Source organism: Myotis yumanensis, unplaced genomic scaffold (genome assembly GCF_028538775.1).
Source record: "Myotis yumanensis isolate MYYU_CA2020_CCGP unplaced genomic scaffold, mMyoYum1.0.hap1 SCAF_6, whole genome shotgun sequence".
Taxonomy (NCBI): domain Eukaryota; kingdom Metazoa; phylum Chordata; class Mammalia; order Chiroptera; family Vespertilionidae; genus Myotis; species Myotis yumanensis.
This window is the reverse complement of record NW_027223757.1, coordinates 6604198-6623745: the sequence shown is the minus strand read 5'-3', so window position 1 is coordinate 6623745 and position 19548 is coordinate 6604198. Positions and strand designations below refer to the sequence as shown.

At 53.3% G+C, this 19548-nt stretch overlaps 1 protein-coding gene across 1 annotated transcript in view; it reads left to right on the top strand.

The window, feature by feature from the left end:
* The first annotated feature begins 8303 nt into the window (after nucleotides 1-8303).
* The window catches only part of TIAM2 (TIAM Rac1 associated GEF 2), a 184314-nt gene continuing 173069 nt past the window's right edge, over nucleotides 8304-19548 (top strand). Inside the window, 1 exon segment of the mRNA XM_070417418.1 lies at nucleotides 8304-8332. The gene's annotated coding sequence lies outside the window, so the exon portion shown is untranslated.

The following is a 19548-nucleotide window of genomic DNA, read 5'->3' as shown; positions in this document are numbered from 1 at the left end:
AAGGTGGAGACATAGGACTCCTCTCAGACTCAGGATGTCCGCAGTGCTCCTCAGGGTGAGGCTGCCAGCATGCCCTCTGCTAGCTCCTTTATTCCTTTCTGCTTTATTATGCTTTATCTGCTACCTCTTGGGACAGGCTTCATATTTTCATTATCTACGGTCGTGCATACTTCCTCTTTTTGTCCTAAGATCGCCTCTTGCAAGCTTCAAGGAGTGCCCTCTGCCTTCGGGACTCGGACGCGAGGATTCCATTGGCATTTTCTCCTCTCGGTTCCACTTGATCCCGGGGCCTCGATGGTATCTGCTCAGCCTTTGTCTGTCAGGACTGAGAAAGCTCATTTGGGATCAGAAAAATGGAATTTATTTACTTTTTTTTTAGAAAATGGAAATTTCTCTAAGGCACTTCCTCCGTGAGCCGCGTCCTGAGCCAGGGTGCGGCGTGTTCACGGTGGAAATGCAGGGCCACGTCTCGGGCCTGTGGACAAAGGGTTAAGCGTCCGGACAGCGTGAGCACAAGTGAAAAACAGAACCGATCCAAAACACATAACGTATCCTCCAAAGTAAGCCAGGCTCGCCCCTCGTAATGGGTCGCTGCAGACACGCCAGATCCTGCAGCCAGTCAATCGCGTCCATATGGTAAAGCTTATCAGACCGCGCAGCGGCTGCGGCAATATGATTTTAATTACGTGCAGATCGGGTGCTGGCCGAACGCGCTGGGATTGAATAAAGTTAAACACAAGCCCTTTTATAACTGGGCCGGGCGGGCGGCGGTTGGGATGCATGCAGATGACTGCCTGGGCCGCGGGGGGAGTGTGTGGTGTGGGGGGGTCTCTGGGGGCGGCCCCATCTTCCCGGGGGCGGGGGGGGGGGGGTGCAGTTGTTTATCTGGAAGGGGAGAGTTTACAGAAACGGTGATTACGCTACTTTTGAAGCCGAGACCAACGCTGATGCTCGCACCTTGCTCCTCGCATCCTCCCTGGCCCTGAGCAGGCTTGTCCCTGAAAGAGGAAATGGCTGCCCTCGCTGGTTTGGCTCAGTGGATAGAGCGTTGTTTGCCGTTGTGTGCAGGAGGCAACCAATCGATGAGCCTCTCTCACATTGATATTTCTCCCTCTCCCTTCCACTCTCTCTAAAATGGAAAAATATCCTCAGGTGAGGATTAACAAAAAAAAAAAAAAAGAGGAGATTGCTCTTGGGGACAAGGCCGAATTCGGTTTGGAAGGCTGGGGGTTGCCAGGGCGGACTGGTCGTTTTGAAACTTCTTTTCTTTCTAACCAGACTGTTTGTCTGTGCTCCTCGTTTCCCTGAAGCTTATTTGACAGAATGACTTCAAACGTGTGCTGCCTGCTTCACCCCAGAAAAGACACGGGCGCGCGTTTGCTTCCCGGGGCCCCGGCCTCATGGCTCCGGGGCGTGCTCGTCTTAATGTCAGCAGCATGGCTTTGGTTTTCTTCATAACTTCCAGACGCTTTCCTCACTGCGTGTCTTTCGGGGAAGCCACCCGGAATCCAGCTTCCTCTTCTGTGAAGTGAAGGTGGGCTCCCCAGAGCCCACTGGACGGAGGGTTGCCCGCAGGCGCCAGGACGGACGCCCTGGCCAGGTCGCGGGCCCTGCAAGCAGGCTGCTGTGACCTCCCAGGGCTCCTGTCCTACGGAGCTGCAATGGCACCCGGTTGTCTGGAGCCTGTGCCCCGATGGCATCAGATCATTTCAGGGACCAGGCAAGCCCTAATCAGTGCCTTGGCCGGGGGAGGGAGTGCCTGGGATTGAACTAAAGGGCAGGCTGCCGGATGGATAGGCGTGGAAGGTTCTCCCCCGGGGATTGTGGAAAAGGAGGGGGAGTGACTGGGGTCCCCCAGGGTCGTGGGGGTGAGGGGGGAGCTGCAGGACCCCAGTGGGTGGGGAAGAAACACACTCCCGCTGCCTGTGGCTGCCTGAGCAGCAGCGATTTCCACCGGCTCCTCAGCCCCTGGGCCGACTGGGTGGCGGCCTCAGCCGTGGGAAGTGTCTGTCCACGCCAGTCTGTCCCTTTGTGATGGTTTGTGAAGATTCCCCGCACAGACACGAATCTGCAGAGATGCGTACACACTTTGGGCTTTTTGGCCCCATGATTTTCTTGGGAAAGTCGCCAATTTTAACCTAGAGGGAGTTCTGGGCTAGTTAATTAACTTGGTTAACGTCGTTACCTCCCTCTGGGGGCCTGGCTCTTCCTGGCTTTAGTTTCCAGCTGTGCGCCATGGCTCCTTCCAATACAGGCTGCCCTCACTCGACGTAGCAGAAAGCACAGACATTGACAGACATGATCGCTGTGCAATGTAAGAATGTGATTCGGCAGAGGCGCGCACCAAGAATATAATGGCAGCCCTAAGCCAGGGCAGATAGCCGTGACAGGAGAAGGAGGGAGGGCCTGTGGAAGGCAGACACTAGGCAAGGCTCTGAAGGATGAACAGGGGTGCGCTGGGCAGACACAGGGAGGGCGTCCCAAACGCTGGGGATGAAGACATGCGGGCATCAAATCCTGGCACCGTCTTGGGTAGCAAACATTCAGCGTGGTGGGAACACAGGAAAAATGGGCGAGTGGGAATTCCCTGGCTATGAGACGGCTGCACCAGGTTGGAGCCAAATTACAGTCCCCACGGTCCGTTATGGATTGACATGTCCGTATCGCCCGCCAAAGTGTCTGCACACCGAGATCCGGGAGTGGGTTTTACTTTCTTCCGAGTTCACCGTGGTTTTAAGAGGGCCAAACGGGTTTGCGCTGAACGTGGCCTGAGTGGATGCAGGTTGGCAGTGGAAGTCATTTGAGGCCACTGATGCACTGAGTGGGCTGTGAACTGTCATGTGCCACGGAGATTTGCGTGGCCTTTCTCTCTCTGTGAGTACAGAGCCATGAACGGTTCTGAAACAGAGGCGTGATCGGAACTTCCTGTGTCTGAGGGAGTAATTCTGGCTGCAATGGGATAGACTGGCTGACTCGGAGGTTTGAAGGCTAGTTAGTAAAGCGACTGTACTATCCAGAGAAGACACTGGGAGGCCTGAGAGGGTAGAGACTTGAGAGCTATTTATAAGGCAGAATAAGAATCCTGCCCTAATTCTTGGTGACCAATGGAAGGGTGTGGGTGGGGATCAAAGATTACTGTTGACGCGAGTGAAACTAAATCTGACTTTCGAGTAGGGTCATACTCAAAGATTAAGAGGGAAAGAGTTCCTAAGACTTGGGCACTGAATATAACTAGCTAATGGAGGCTGGCCTAGAATCTTAGTGTGTGTAGGAGTGAACTAGCCAGTAAGATTTACATGGGTATATGATAAAAGGAGCTGATTTATACAGAATATGCAACATACGCATTGCTCTTATAGCATCCAGAATATGCAGAGACAAGAGGATATTCTGACATTACAGATATAATCGGGGCTGCCGCTGTGGCTTCATGGGGCAGTGTTACCCCCTACAACTCCTGCGTGTCCCTCTCACCCTTCCGCTCAATGTAGAAGGGACTGTTGCTTGTAACACCGATGAAGGTAGTTAGGGTGGGAATTCGGTAGACTTGCAAGGTGAAGTCACATGATGGGAGTCTTTCTACAGCCAGGTCCTTAGTGTTGGGTGTGTGCTGGGTAGAAGGTGTCTTTCCGTGTTGAAATGTGCTTCTTCCTCTTTTCCAAGGCCTTGAGAGCTGTTGCTCTGATACGCGCTGGCAGCGGTGGGAGGATCCGGTTCTGGCGGTGGTGGTTTCAAGGCTTCCCCTGCCGTGGAAAGTGGAAAGTGGCCCCTGCCGGGTGCTACATGTGTTTCTCTTGCATTGATGTTTCTCTCTCTCTCTCTCTCTCTCTCTCTCTCTCTGTCTCTCTCTCTCTCTCCCTCTCCCTCTCCCTTTCCCTCTCCCTCTCCTTTGGTCTTGTTCAAAGTGAGTGGTATGTGGATTCAGCCATTAGAGGAAATGGACTCAGAGGAGCAGAGGAGAAATACAGTCCCTTATATTCTTTCACAACAATCATGTTGCTTTAAAATTTGAGAATTTTGCTTCCATGCTTCAGGGGAAATAGCAGAATGCAGGCTTGGCTTGCTCCCAGCTGCGGCCCCAATGTGGCTGGGGTTTCAAAATCCATCTGAGCGTTTCTCTGTGGCCTGAGACTCAGCTCGGAGGATGCGGGGGAGGGGGCTCTCCAAAATGCGACAGAGAAGAGCATCTTCTAGCGTGTCCCACCGCCCGGGGCCCACGGGAGGGAAAGGAGCCTGGTTGGTTCGAGCAGCGCAGACCACTGCGTCGCAGACAACCTCCAGCTCCTCGGGCCCTGGGGACCCAGTTGCTAACCTGCGGTCTGGAAGGGGCCTGGGCAGAGGGCGGGCCGTGCACCAAGCCAGGGCTTCTCCACACCATCCAGCCGGTGGAAACAGGTCTGGCCGCCTCCTCCGGGCCCTGCATTTATTTTAAAGAATGTCAGAAAGGAAATATATCGCTTCCCACCTTCCTCCCTCTTTGGGTGTGTTTGTTGTGATTGGAAATCCTTCTCATCCACGTGGCTGCGGCTTTCCCTTCCCTCTTTGTGCTGCTCTGCTGCACAGCCCTCTGTGCAAATAAACAGAGGAGGCCAGCACGTGACTCCGCTGCAGGAGCAGGAGCGGCTGGGAGCTGGAGCGCTGGAATCCTGTAACCAGGCTCCTGTCCTCTGGGGCCATTTCCTCTCGCCCGCCCGCCTGCCTGTCTGAGGCCGGAGGGGCATGGAGGCCTTTGGTGCCTGCGAGCCCACCCCAGGGAGCCTGCAGTAAATGGTACCTCTGGCCCTGCTTCGTTTGGAGAAATCACCTTGGGTTTATCTTGACGATTCCTGTTTGGGGAGGAAATTTTGAGCTGCTCTGAACTTAATTAAAAGCTAAAAGCAAGAAATAAAGCTGGAGAATGTACACATCTTGGATAATCATATATTTAAAGATCTAGTTCCAAAGCTAATGAAACCTCCATCTGTTGGCACAACAGATGCATTTGCCTCCGGAACCGTTCACACTCACTGTCAGGCAGCAGGAGCCAGTGGCTGCCCGAGATCACTGGGTGCCTGACACCCACACAACCTCAGGTGCAGCCCCCTGGGGCGGGGGGGGGGGGGGGGCAGGGGACGGGAAGGTGGCCTTTAGCTTTCATTCTTCCTGTCCTACTAGACCTGGAAATAACAATTGGCCTTTGTACTGTCAGTTCTCTTCCAAAGAAATGATTTTGTAAAATGTAAATCCCTTTAGTTGAAAGGGAAAAAGAACTCTACAGCTACAGAAGGACACAAAAATCAAGTGTAAGGCTTCGTGAATGACTGTAAGCGGAACATCTCCATGCGGCCATCTGAGCCCACCCCCTCGATGGGCCCCCTCCAATCACAGACCCCTCCCCCTGAGCTACCCCTCCTCTGCACTTCCACGGAATTCTCTCATGTTTAATTACTAACAGTTTTATCACCTAATTGTGTCTCTAGATTCAAAACTTTAATTTTGCTTATTTAAAAATATTTAATCTCTCTTTTAATGATTTTAACAGCTGTAGATACCTCCTCTGCCCTTTTATAATTTATCTATTGAACAACCTTTAGGTAGAACTGAAAGTATTTAAATTCTACCAGCAACACACTCACTATGCTTAATTATTTTGCTAGCTATAGTTTTGAGACTTTTTCCCCCCTAAAAACAAAACGATAACGCCGAATTTTAATTGAAGCCTGGTAAAACCTAAAAATAGACAGCATTTAAAAGACTAAGAAAAAGGAACGTCTTTTGAATCTAGCCTGGTAATAGAAAAGAGCGTCGTTTTGCTGATGTTCAGGGGTAGCTTTCATTCTGTGATACCATTGATTTTGTGATGTATGCACTGGTTATATATATATATATATATATATATATATATATATATATATATAAAATCATTATATTAATCATTACATTACATTTGATTATCTATGCTCTGGACAAAGAATAGAAAACAGCTTATGGCCCTTTAAGAAAAAGCAAATTGCCGACCAGTGTTGCTGAATGTTCGTTTCCTGGTCAGGACACATGTCTGGGTTGCAGGCTCAATCCCCAGTAGGGGGCGTGCAGGAGGCAGCCAATCAATCTTTCTCTCGCATTGATGTTTCTCTCTCTCTTTCTCTCTCTCTCCTCTTCCTCTCTCTGAAATCGATAAAAACAATTAAAAGAAAAAGCAAACCCACAGCCAACTGCACCAGCCAGTTTCGGTTCTGGTTCCACCACTGTGTGATGCTGAGCACGACATCAGCTTCTCTCCTGCTTCTTCGTCTGGACCAGGAATAGGACCTACTTATAACTCACCTGACGTGATCTGAATCCTGACAGAAACCGGAGAAAATGTCTCCAGCGGCAGTCTGGCGGATTGCCACAAGTCTAACCTGTGAGCGTGGCATCTAGGGTCTGTCTGAAGGAAGTTTTAGGAAAAGAACAGAACATTTCATCACAATTTTATCCGGGTCAGGGGCATCGCAGTGGCCTGCCATCCCAAAGGAGGGCTGCTCTCAAGGTAAAGATCACTGACAGGGCCCAGGTCTGGCTCCCTGCGGCCTGCCTTCCAGACCCCACAGGCTCTCCTGCAGTCTCACCAGTGGGATGGTGGGGATTCGTTCCCGACCTACCTGGTCTTTGTAGACCTAGCCCAGTAGGGCTTGACTTGGGTCCCCTCTTCTGGAGGTTTCATGCCCTCTTCTGGAATCTGGCTCCATTGTGCAGACACGACTGGTGTCATTGTGCCTCTCATGCTCCATGGGTGCCCACTCTCTTTCCCAGGCTACAGGAGAAGGGACCCCCACGGCTTCCTTCTCTAGTCCCTGAAATTTCATACCCGTCCTTCTCAAGCTCTTCTTAGCTTTGAGCATTGGATGGAGGCATCTCATCGTTCAGAGACCTCTTGGTGGTGAGAAAACAGGATGGTTTCGCTCTGGAACTCGGTGCTAATGAGGGTGGACACTCACTCCTCTTTGCTCTCACCATCCCGTATTCACTTCTAATAGAGCACTTGTCGCTTTGTTCCATAACTCGAGAGCTTTCACGCTCGTTCAGCCATGACCTATAAAAGAAAATATCCTTTACATTGCAAACCAGTACACCAGACATGTTTAGGATTGACACAGGCCTGCTGATCTTTCCGTGGGAATTTCCTGGACTTTACTGCATGCACCCTGATGTTTTCCATCCCATGCCATTCTCTTCTACTTTCTGGGTTCATTCATTTACTTTTTAATGCCGATTAAGACCCAGGAAATTAATGCCATGACCTTCTATGGAGTCGCAAGCTGCTGTTTGAACAACACAGCACTAATGAATGTGCCTGACTCCCCCTCCCCCACCCCTGGCTGGACTGTGGTCTCACCGTGGGCAGGAAGCCAAGCGTGTCCATGTCTCCTTTGTATGCTCAGCGCTACCTATGAGTTGAACTGAGGAACTCAGCCAGGTCTCGTGCCCATGCTCGCCCTGTGAGCAGGTGAGAGAACACAATGAGGTCATGTGTTTAAAGCAGAGAACACGGGCCTCACACCAGCACATGCTCAGGGAACACACGTTTCTTGGGTTTTCCTGGGCCTGGCCCTCCCTCTAATTGACCATCTGCCTGCTCTGCAGTTTTTGTTTTTTTTTAAGCGTAATGAGTGGTTTGAACTCCATTAGCTTAAGGCCTTGCCCAGGCCAGCACCTTCAGACTTTCTAAGATGCCAGGCGCCAGGGACACTTTGCCCCGCAGGGACAGGCTGAGCAGGGGTGGGACCTGGGGAGAGTCCTTTTGTCGTTTCCTGGTGGGACTCACCTCCGTGATGAGTAGAGACGTGAGCTGATTATTAGGGTTTCTTTGCAAAAATGAAAATTGCTTCCACGTTTAAAAAGATTATAGGATGCGTTTGAGGTCAACAGGAAACTTAAGCGTTTCGGCAATCGCAAGCCTTGTTGAAAGCTCTCATTTCAGAAAGAGCCCCGGTTAGAGGACTTGCGGTTCCCCAGCGACTGGCCGCTGGACTGTGGGCGGTGCGCTCTCCGGGAACCTTCAGCGTTTCCTCCTCCAGTAACCATCGCTGGCGACTGGCAGCCAAGGCGCACGGTCAGGTTATGGGGGAAACGAGGCCTCCACAGGCAGCTTTGGCGTCAGTCATGGCAGGAGTTTGTTTGATTTGTGTTCCTCTCCTCAGTGAAATGCGAGCTTTGGGTTTAACGAGGTGTGATCTGGCGAGTCCCATGCGAGTAATGTAACGAGGCCCGTGTTTTCTTCTTCTAGGACCGAAGGATGTGGAAAAAGGGAGCCCCCAGGCCCAGCGGCTCCGGAAGCCTGTGCTCGCCAGCCGCCTGGATTGGCTTTCAGGTCAGTAGCTCCGCTTGGTGCCCGCACGTCCTCACTAGCGTTTCTGGGCAGGCAGCCGTCCTGGCGAGCAGGGTGGGAGGGAGCGGCTGCCCTGCAGCTGTCTGGGCGTCGGCCTCACGGTGTTTCCAGACGTGGTGTGGAGGTGATCAGCGCAGCTTGCTACCGCCGGCCCTGGACAGGGAAGCTCCCATCTGCTCCTGGGCCCTGCCCCTGCCCAGAGTCCGATGGACAAGGAAACCAGGTAATGCGTGTTCCGCTCCAAAGGCTAAGCTCCCTCCACAAAATACGAAAAAGGACTCCCCTACAGTTTTGTTTTCGAAGTGAACACATATTCAGCTGCCCTACCAGGCAGGGCTGTCACAGGGGGCTGCACATAGGGAAAAAGAAGTTAGTGTGCTAACTGGTCTTTTTCTCACTCCCCTCTTCTCTGTGGCTCATCACGCTCATCGCATTAACCTCCTGTCCCCGTGTCACACCCTGCCGTGGTTCTACCAGTTGCCACGTAAAAGAGGAGGAATGTCCAACGGTGTCACGCCCCTGGGAATGCCCCCCCCCCCACCCCCAGGCTCCCATCTCCCTCGGGATTAAATCCAGCCTTCCACCCAACTTTCAAGGGCTCTGTGGCCCTTCCCACCCTCCTCATCAGCCTCACCGCTTGCCTCTCCCTCACCCGGGACCCCATTATCTCTTGGGTCCCGCTCAGTCTTGGCTCTTGCTGATCTTTGTCTGGCATGATTTCTCAGCCCCTTCCTCCCTCTCTACCCGCCCACCATGTTTCAGCCCCACCGGGCAGCCTTTCGGGACCCGCTGCTCCGGGACCCGCTGCTCCGGGCTGCAGGCCTCCCCCGTGTGCCTGTGGTCCCTGCAGAGACCTCTGCCCCTCACTCACCGCATCCTGCCCGGATCACATTCTCACTTTCGCCCCCCTCCCTCCTGCAGGCCTGGTGCTGTGCGTGGTCAGGTCTTCCTCATTCTCGAGGCCGGCAGCACAGCGGGCAGGGCACAGACCTGGGAGCCTTGCTCTCTGGTTCACGTCCCGCTCTGTCACTTACCGACTGTGTGACCTTGGACCCCGCCCCTCTTATCTTTCCTCTTCTGTAAAGTGGAGGGGACAAAACTACCCACATTGCAGGGCTTCGTGCGTGTTGAGTTACAACGTATGAAGCGCTACGGACCGTGCCAGGCACGTGGTAAGAGCTAAGTGTTGCCTGCTGTTCGTGCTCATCTCACTAAAGGTCAAGTTCAAGGAGATTGTGCCTTTTCCCCTTGAAGATCAGAGGTATGCAAATTGCAACCATGATTGTAAATAATAGATATTTTCTGTAAATTTTAGAACATTTGCTAAAGGAAGCTGAGTGTAAACATAGGATGTCATGAGACCTCTGGGTTTCTGCAGCCGCCCTTGACTGAACAGAACCGGCAGGCCAGGCGGGTATCACCGCTGTTTTGATCCCAGATGCGTCCAAATCGTAGGCCTGCCAGAGACTTCCAAGGCTCTGGCTACATCGTCGGTTTCTCTGAGGCCCGCCCTAGTCCGTTCCTGCTGCTATAACAAAAATACCGTAAACCGAGTGGCATATAGAGAGCAAAGGCATTTCTCACAGTTGTGGAGGCTGAGAAGTCCGAGGTCATGGCACCGGCGGATTCAGTGTCCGGTGAAGCCACTTCCTCCTAGATGGCACCTTCTTGCAGGGCCCTCACCTGGTGGAAGAGGCAAGGGCGCTGGGGACTTTTTACAAGGACACTAATCCCACTCGTGAGGGCCCCACCCTCCTCGCCCAGCACCTCCCACAGGCTTCGCCTTCTAAAGCCGTCACCTCAGGGGTTAGGTTTCAGCATATGAATTTGGGGGAGACGTGACCATGCAGACTACGTCACCTCCCGTTCCCGCACCTCCCCAGCACCCCTGCCAGGTCAAGACGTGGGGAGAGGTCCCGGGGCAGGTGCCCGTGGGCCTGAATGTCCCCTAGCTCAGGCCATGGCGGAGTCTGTGTTCCTTAGCCCACTCACCACTATTGTCAACAGAAATGCTCAGATTCCACTGGACTCGGCTGTGACAACCCAAAGGTGTGGGCCACTTGTGGGGAAGAGCGAGGAACTCAGAACTGTCGCCCATCCTTGCGACGTGATGGCTGTGTGCACTGCCCTAGGAGTCCGCAGGCCATCGGCTCTCTGCACACCCCCCCACCAGAGCACACGCCTTCCTGGACCTGCGGCCCCTGCACATGCCCTCCAGGCAACAGGCACTGCCACCATCCGCCACCTTCTCTGGGCTCAGCGGGGCTGTGGACATGGAGGAGCCACGCATCCAGCAATCCGGGCCATTTCATTGTGTCACGTATGGACCTGCCCCCTGGAGAAGAGAGGTGGGTGTGTGTGTCATACCTGGAATTCGATGAACACGCTCAGGACGAAGGTCATCATAACCTTCCTTGATCCTCCTCCTTCCTGCGGCTCCAAAAGGCCTCCCCAGGTGTGGTCCACAGCCCTGCTGCGGGCCCCGCACCTCCTCTTTCTTCTTAATCCGCCCTCTGCCGCCGGCTCTGCCCCCACCGCTCTGTGACGTGTTATCTCGCTGGCCACTAACGACCTCCTTTATTTATTCATTCATTGATTTTGTATTAAATCTGTTTAATATCGTTAATCATTCCACTATTTCTGCATCCTTCCACTAAAGGGCCTTACAGTTCTTCAGTTTATCGCAAGCACATCTTTGAAAAAGCCAGCCCTGACCTTGAAGCTGTGATACATGTTTACTTATGGGCACTATACTGTGAGGCACCATGGGGACCATTGGGTTTAAACGCGTGGCAGCCTCGTCTCGCTCAGGGTCCTGTTGTGCGGGGGCCGTGTGGCAATTGCGCATTCGCCGAACCTCAGGTGGCAGGACCCTGGGCCGCGAGTTTGCTACGGTCCCGCCAGCTGCTTCTCGTCGCCCTGGACAGCCTGGTGGCGGGTAACGTTGACACCCCGCCTTGTCACCACTGCCCTGCACACAGCTGACTCCACGGTAGCAGAACACTCTGCTCCCTCAGATGCAAGGCCCAGCGAAGGCCCCCCACACCCCCGGCCAGCACGGCGCTCTGCGTGACAAAGTCTCTACCTCCTCAGCTGTGTTGATTTCAGGTGCTGCCTCATTGGCTCATTTCTTAATCTGTGCTCTTGCTTCGTTTGCACCTTTGTCATCTTTCCTCCAGTCACTCTGCAAATAGCCACTGTGACTAGCCGCCAGCCAGGCCCTCCGCCCGTTACAGCCTGGGTGGCTGCTGAGCGTTTTTATACGGTGGGTCCAGAGCTGCGCCCACAGCACGATGCGCCAGCTGGGTCTCCTTGTCTGCACTCAGTTAAACCCAGCACGTCATAGAGTCATCGTCACTTTCCTCTTCTTGGGGGGCGGGGGTGGGTGGGTTCCGGGTCCATGAGTGACCCCCTTACCAGTAAGAAAAGCCGCCGTGTCCTGCCTCAGCCTCCCAGGCTGTCGCTGCTGCTGCCCCACTGCCCGGTCCCCCCAACCCCTCTGCAGGAAGCTCTCCCTCCGGCTCACCTGACAGAGCCTTGCCTCATTCCCTCGGCTCCTGGGCAGACCCTTGGCTGGACCCTCTCCCCCCAACCCCAACAAGCAGATTTGGGGGTGCCTCCAGGTTCTCAATTCTGTTCTCTTAGTGATACATTTTCTCTTTTCAGAGAAGCCACTCAAGGGGGACTTCTAGATTCGATTCTCCATTCTGACTCCTCTTCTGCATAATTGTCATCTAGATATTTCAGCTTGAGGATCTCTTCACATTCAATGGAGTCATATCAAATTATTCAAAGTAATTTTTTGAGTAGAAAAAAATAAAACTACTTTCCCCCAAAACAGGTTGATTTGAGAAGGGTATGCCTCCTTTTCACTAATTTTGGAGGTGACACTTTGAACTTCTTGTTATTGGTAAATATTCCATTGAACTTTTTAAAAATATGTTTTATTGATTTTTTAGAGAGAGAGGAAGAGAGAGAGAAACACTGATGAGAGAGAAACATTGATTGGCTGCTCCTGCAGCCAGGATTGAGCCCGTAACCTGGGCATGTGCCCTGACCAGGAATCAAACCAGTGACCTCCTGGTTCATGGGTCAACACTCAACCACTGAGCCACTCCGGCCAGGCTCCACTTAATTTTTATATGAACATTAAAATTGAATACCTGGTTAATATGGAAATGGCCCTGGAGAGTTGGTTGTCTGGTTTCAGGCGAGGTGAGATGTAGTCAGTTCTGCACTTTGTGCGACGTGCCCCCATGACAAGAGCTCCCCTCAGCTGGCTCCCATGTGGCCCCCACAGATAACCTGAGGCAGAACCCTCTGTGCCCCGAGGCTCCCGTAGCAAGATCTCACATGGAGAGAATTCTGTTTCTGTGGAATTTCACAGCCTCGCCCCTGGCCTGGCCTCCCTGAGACTCTGTTGTGCTTGGACAAGAAGAAAAATTCTCTGTGAACTTGAAACTTTCATTTTGGTTGGTTTCTCCTCTTTCACTTCCTCCTGGTATTAATGGGCTGCCCATGGATCCAAGGTAAACCATTTTCCCAAACATTTGATGTTTTATTGCCAGGTTATGAGGCCCAGCCTCCTAATTTGCCCCATAAAGTTCTAGAAGGTAAACATCTGAGCGTACAGTTTCATGGGTGTCAAACTCACCCTGTGGGCACACGCGCCTGTTGTTACCTCTTTGAACTCAGAAGGAAGTTTCAGGGGTGTGCGCCAATGGACACCGCCATTGCATTGGGCACACGCCTTACTCCTTACCTAGACGCCTGGGTCAAGGGAGAGGGAGCAAGCACCAGCCTCACCCTACCTGACGGACAGCCCCACCTCACATACATGCACACACATGTGCACACAAGACACGCACACGCTTGCCTGCCGGCTCCCCCCAGCCCAGCACACACGTAGTCTTTTAAAAAAATATATATTTCATTGATTTCAGAGAGGAAGAGAGGGGGAGAGAGAGAATCGTTGATCAGCTGCCTCCTGCACGCCCCCTACTGGGGGATCGAGCCCACAACCCGGGCATGTGCCCTTGACCGGAATTGACCCCGGGACCCTTCAGTTTGCAGGGCTCTATCTATTGAGCCAGACTGGCTAGGACCACACATCTATTCTTCACGGTTTGCAAAAGGCTTCCTCAAACACGCACTGGATGTCCACGTGGAGAGTGCAGTGTGGGTAGAGACTGGACACCTTGAACAGTTTCCAAAAGTTCCTCTCCTTTCTCTTTACCCGTCAACCTCCCTCCCCTCCCTTAGCCAAGACAGATTTCCACGGGGCCCTGCTTCTCCTGGCTTTTGTTTCTCCTCTCCTGGTCTTTCTCCCAGCAGGGCTCAGCCTCAGGGGTCCCTCCTGCAGGAGCGACTGTGACCTGTGTATCCAGAGCCCTGTGCAGTGGCTGTTCTGAGCCATCCTCCCTGCCCTGGCCCTTCCTCTTGTGCCCAATGGCATTGGCAAGTCCATCGGACCCTGGGCAGGAGAGAGCCGAGGCCTGGGTAGGGAGCCAGCCCCGAGCCCCGTCATCACTGTTCTAACCAGTGGTGCTCCCTGGCACGAGGAGTTCATTATGAGCTGCGTCAGGGACCGATATTGTGACCTCAGAGTCCATCGACCTAACTCAGTGGCCACTGAGCTACGCTGAGAGGATGTGCGCCAGACGACCTTCAGGCGGTCAGATTTGGTTTTCCATCTTAAGCAAGTCTCTGTGCACAACAGCCACCGGGTGAGTGGGCACCCATGTGTACATGTTGTAAGTCATTATTGCAGAAAGTCTGGGGCCTTGCCAGTGGGATCCGATTTTTAAAGGCTGCGCAAAAATGCAGAACGAGAAGAACGAGGAACCAAGGGTGACTATGCCCAAGACCGGCACAGTAGGAGCCGGAGATGAGCCTTGGCCTGCAGAGAGGCAGAGACGGAAAAGAGGACTTGGGACGTTACCTTTAGACAGAAGATTCCTTTGGCGTCTCGTCTCCGTGACGCCAAGTGTCCGACGGCTGGGGGTGAGGCTGACACCGATGCCCACGTGAATCCCAACCCCTCCTACCATGGCTTTCTACTCAGACCTGCTTCTGACCTTAGACCAGCCATTACAGTGTGAAGTTTGGGAGAAATGTCTAAACTTCTAATCAGCACAGGGATTTGAGAATTGTGTATCTTCTGGCTCTACAGAACTAGACTGTCCTATATCCTGTCACACACAGAACGGGAGCTGTGGGGAAGTTCCGGGTCAGGATGGAACACCTCATGACCTCGCCACCTCGCCCTGTCCCACCTCCCCAGCCCGTCAGCACCTGTCACTGTGGAACTGGTCGTAGGGAATCCCGCTGGGGTCACAATGAAGGGAAAGGCCTACACATCACACCCTCCCACCTCCAGTCCAGACTTGGACACTGGCATTCGAACAGCCGGAATCTAAACATAACCCGCTGCCTTCATTTCCTCTCCATCCCTCCCTTCTTAACCTCCTACCGTCCAAATCCCCCCGCCCCCCTCCACTGTTTAAAAATCTCCCGTGGGCTCCCCATGGAATTCCAAGAGGCATTTCTCAGGGTCATAACACTTGACCTCCCTGGTGGTGGCCCACCCCACCTTCCTCCAAAGTCTCTCTTCCCTTGACCTCTGTGGCCCTGAAATTCCCATGTCCTTTCGCTTCTCTGGCAACTTCTCTTTCTTGTTTGGAGGGCATTCCACAAGGGCTGTCCATCCTCTGGGCCATGAGGCTCTCTGACCTCCTATGGGAGCAACTCTTGCATCCGTATCTCCCACGGGAATAGATCTCCCTGCCCGTCTCCCAGGCTGAACGACAGAGATCGGTCCCCTCCTTCCCGCCCTTTGCCCACACCCGGGAGTGCACTGCATGTCTGCTTTTCCTCGGAAGGAGCTCTTAACACGCACAGCCATCTCACTTCCGGCCCCTCGCGCCTGGAGCATTTTCCCCAAAACCCGTTTGATCAGGCACATCGACAAGGTAGGTTTGTATTATTCCTCAGTTTTTCAAAGTCTTTTAAAAAATTGAGGTTTAGTTCATTCTTCCAATTTTTTATTGTTTATGTATTATATACTGACTAGAGGCCTGGTGCACGACATTCATGTACTGGGGGGGGGGGGGGGGTCCCTCAGTCCTGCCTGAGCCCTCTTGCATGCAGTCCAGGAGCCCTGGGGGGATATCCTCGTGGGGAGCGGGCCTAAGCCAGCAGTCAGACATCCTTAGGGCTGCCGTGGAGGCAGGAGAGGCTCCCGCCACCGCAGCTGCGCTGTGAGCCCGGCTCAGGGCTTCTGGCTGAGCAGTGCTCCCTCTGTGAGAGTGCACTGACCACCAGAGGGCAGCTCCTGTGTTGAGTGTCTTCCCCCTGGTGGTCAGTGCACATCATAGCAACCGGTCGTTCCACTGTTCGATGGGGACTTAAAGAACAGAAATGTATTTCCTTCCCATTCTGGAGGCCAGGAGTGCAAGGTCAGGGTGCTGTCAGGCTTGGCTTCTGCTGGGCGCTCTCTTCCTGGCTTGTAGGTGGCCACCTTCTCGCTGTGCCCTCACAGGGCATCTTCTCCGGGCATATGGAGGGACAGAGAGAGAGGTGGTGGCGGAGATATGGTTTTATAAAACAGGGAGAGGTATGTGTCTCTTCTTTTTATAAGGATAACAGGTCTATCAAAATAAGGCCCCACCCTTCCCACCTGATTTAACCTTTGTTATGTCCGTCGGCTTCATCCTCTTCAAATGCACTCACATTAAGGGTTAGAACTTCACATGTAAACTGGGCAGATGGCCACCCGCTGCTCAGAGTGTCACTTACACGTTGATGGCTGCTGTCTTATCATTGCAGCCGAATTACGATCCCCGAAAGCTTGCAGCCAGCTTTCCTCTTCATTCTATCCCCGTCTCTGAGCACTGACTCCCCACCTGCCCGCGCTGCTGCCCGGTCCTCCCTCCGGGGCCCGTTCGGCCGTGAGGTTGGGCAGAGACCCGTGGAGGCCTGCGGAGCCTGTGGACCGAATGTGGGGCAGGCGGCCTGCGCGCTCGGTTCCTCAACCCACACGCCTCAGCCTCACGCACGCGGTATTTCCCCGAAGTGGGTGATCTATTCTCCCCAAGGTTTAATAGAAGGAAAGTTGGCTGCCGATTGGAAGGGACGCTTTTGGCTGCCAACTCAGGTCACCTTAAATGAAGGCGATGAAGGCGACGTTTGGTAGCAAAGCATCCGTCTCCTTAGCGCAAGGTGGGGCTCAGGGTGGGCGCACGAATCACTCCGGCAACAATTTCCTGGACCGCGCACTTGGCGTTGACCCTCGGGGTCAGTGCGCCCACTCGCAGGCAGCAGAGCCGGCATCCGAGGAGAATTCGGGATGAGGGACACTCAGGACAGAGCGGCTTTGAGACACCGACAGGTCAGCACGCCTGCAGCTGTTTCCACATCTGGAATCCCCCTGGACACGCACCAGCCAGTGCTGGCCTGGGAATCTGAGACCAGAGGACCGAGATGAGGATGCCCACTCACTCCCTGGACTTGAACTAACGGCCCGTGGCTGGCAGGCAGGCAGGCAGCTCTGGGTGCACCGGGGGAACCAGGCCGGACGGGGCGAGCCCCTTCCAGATCCCTTCTCTGAAACACGCTTCTGTGTGGAATACATGGTGCAGACTCAGAATTAGCTTCTTAGTCCACTTCAGGAGGGGATTGTCCAAGAAATTGAATTGTTTCATATTTAACATACATATTTTTCTTATTTACACGACAATGCTGGCAGACTCCGTGGATGTCATAATTGTGTTCCGAGTCCAGAAGGCAGTTCTAGCGTATATTTCAAGTAGACGGTGGCTCAGGGCCCGGACCAAGGTGACCTGCAGCCTCCTTGGTTATGCAGCGGCCAAGGACACGCCTGGCACTGGGTGATGCCCACACGACTTGCACAGGCTCTGCAGGCTGCCACCCGTGATGTTTTCCAGCTACAGGGTCACGGCAGCTCCCTGTGAGGGTTAGTTAGTGTCGTTTTCTCTGTTTTTCACCATAACTAGGGGCTGAGCTGGAGAGAGTGACAGACTTGGGGAAAGGCCAATGCTGTCCCCAGAAATCTCTGCTAGTTGGATGTTTCTTTGAGATCTTTGATTCTTTTATTTTTACATGAGACAAAAAGGGAGGGAGGGAGAGAGGAAGGAAGGGAGGAACAAGGGAGAGGGAGAGAGGGAAGGTAAATGCGCCTGCTGTCAATCCCATCCAGCTCCATGGAGCCGCCGCCAGGAGCAGAGTTTAGCTCAGGACACAGGTCCCCCCCCGCCCCGCCCGTGGCTGTTGGCAAGGCCCGCGGGACCGTTACACATGGCACAGGGCAGGGAACAGCGCTGGCCTTCATGTTCCCCTGCGCTTGTGCTGGGGCCTGTGCGGGGAAGGGCCACGGGGCTGCCAAGGGAAGCATTTTCACAGCCTGAGTCACACGGACAGAGCTTTGCTTTGTGGACACGAGACAGGCGAGTGCAGAACACAAATGCCCATCGTGGAAGCTGGGAGCCGGTCCCTGCAGAGGCCGCGGGTGCGCACAGGGTCACGCCTCAGGCCATCCTGCGGCTCTGCCTCGTGGGAGGGCGATGCGCGCTCCCAGTGCGTTGGTGACAGGACTCCTCGGTGTTTTCTCTGAACCCTGCTTTGAGGCGCAATGGTACAGGCCAGGGGGGCGTTTGGAAAGTCTGTGTTCGCCCTCGGAGTTTAATTAAAACACACGGAGCCGTGCAGAAACCCGTGGCCTGGAGTCACGGAACTGACTCCAGGGGACTCAGAAGCACAGACGGAGCCCAGGAAGAGGTCAGATTTCCCCCCAAGCGCCGGATTTCTTGTTGTCCGCACCCCGCCCCCCCCCGCCCCCCCGATCCAGACTTGTAGTTGATTATTCTTAAACTTTTGAGTTACTTTCCTAATCAAGGATTAATCAGTTTCATAGTTACAAGTATTTGGTGTTCACTTATGCGGAGGCATTATCCAAATGTTCATACTATTTCATATTCCTTTGTGTTGGGTTCATTTGTGAACACGTATTACCATGCACCTACTATGTGCAAAGGGAATGTGGGTGCTAGGGAGACAGCTGTGAGCAAAACCAGACCCTCCTGACCCCTTGATTACGGAGCTTCTTAACTCTGTGGTGCCCCTGTGTCTCCCCATCCTGTGAGGAGCAGGCCACTTAGCTTATCTTCCAAAGTGAGCTTGACTCCCATAAAGTGTCAAATAGCTCAGAAACACGAATGAGTGTGAACACAGCGCGTGTCCCCAGCATGCAGTTCTCTGTAACTGAAGATATGTTTCCCATAGTGATGGTCCGGCAGCATCCGCAAAGCGCCATGTGCACACCTTACCTCCACACATCGAAGCTCGTTTCAGGGGCTCCGTGAACCAGTGGCGGGGGTCCCAGCTGCCCTGCCAGGAGGCGGGTTTGTGGGCTGAGCCGAGTGTTTATTTCTCGGCATAGTTTATGCATCCCAATCATCTGTTTATGTTTGTAAAAATTCAGATTCTTTAACCTCCAGATCGGTGGAGCTAGAATCTCAGGAGTTGAGGTAAAAAATATGCATTTCTTTCTTTTTTTAAAAAAAAAAATTTGCCGAAACCGGTTTGGCTCAGTGGATAGAGCGTCGGCCTGCGGACTGAAGGGTCCCAGGTTCGATTCCGGTCAAGGGCATGTACCTGGGTTGCGGGCACATCCCCAGTAGGAGATGTGCAGGAGGCGGCTGATTGATGTTTCTCTCATCGATGTTTCTAGCTCTCTATCTCTCTCCCTTCCTCTCTGTAAAAAATCAATAAAATATATTTTAGAAAAAAAAATTATTTTTATTGATTTCAGAGAGGAAGGGAGAGGGAGAGAGAGATAGAAACATCCACGATGAGGGAGACTCATCCATCAGCTGCCTCCTGCACGCCCCACATTGGGGATCAAGCCCATAACTGGGGCGTGTGTGGTGGCATAACACCATTGCCTGGGAACAAGGTCAGATGGCCGGAATGTTTTCTGTGTTTGAATTTCCTTCCGTGTTTGAATTTCCTTCCGTGTTTGAATTTCCTTCCATGTTTGAATTTCCAGGGACAGAGATGCTCATGCTCACTTTATAACTCCCGCTACGCCCAGATAGCCAGCACGCACGGTTCATTTCCTGGTTTTGTGAATGACTTTCAGAGGATGGAGGTGAAGAACCTTCCTTTCAAAAGAGCATGGA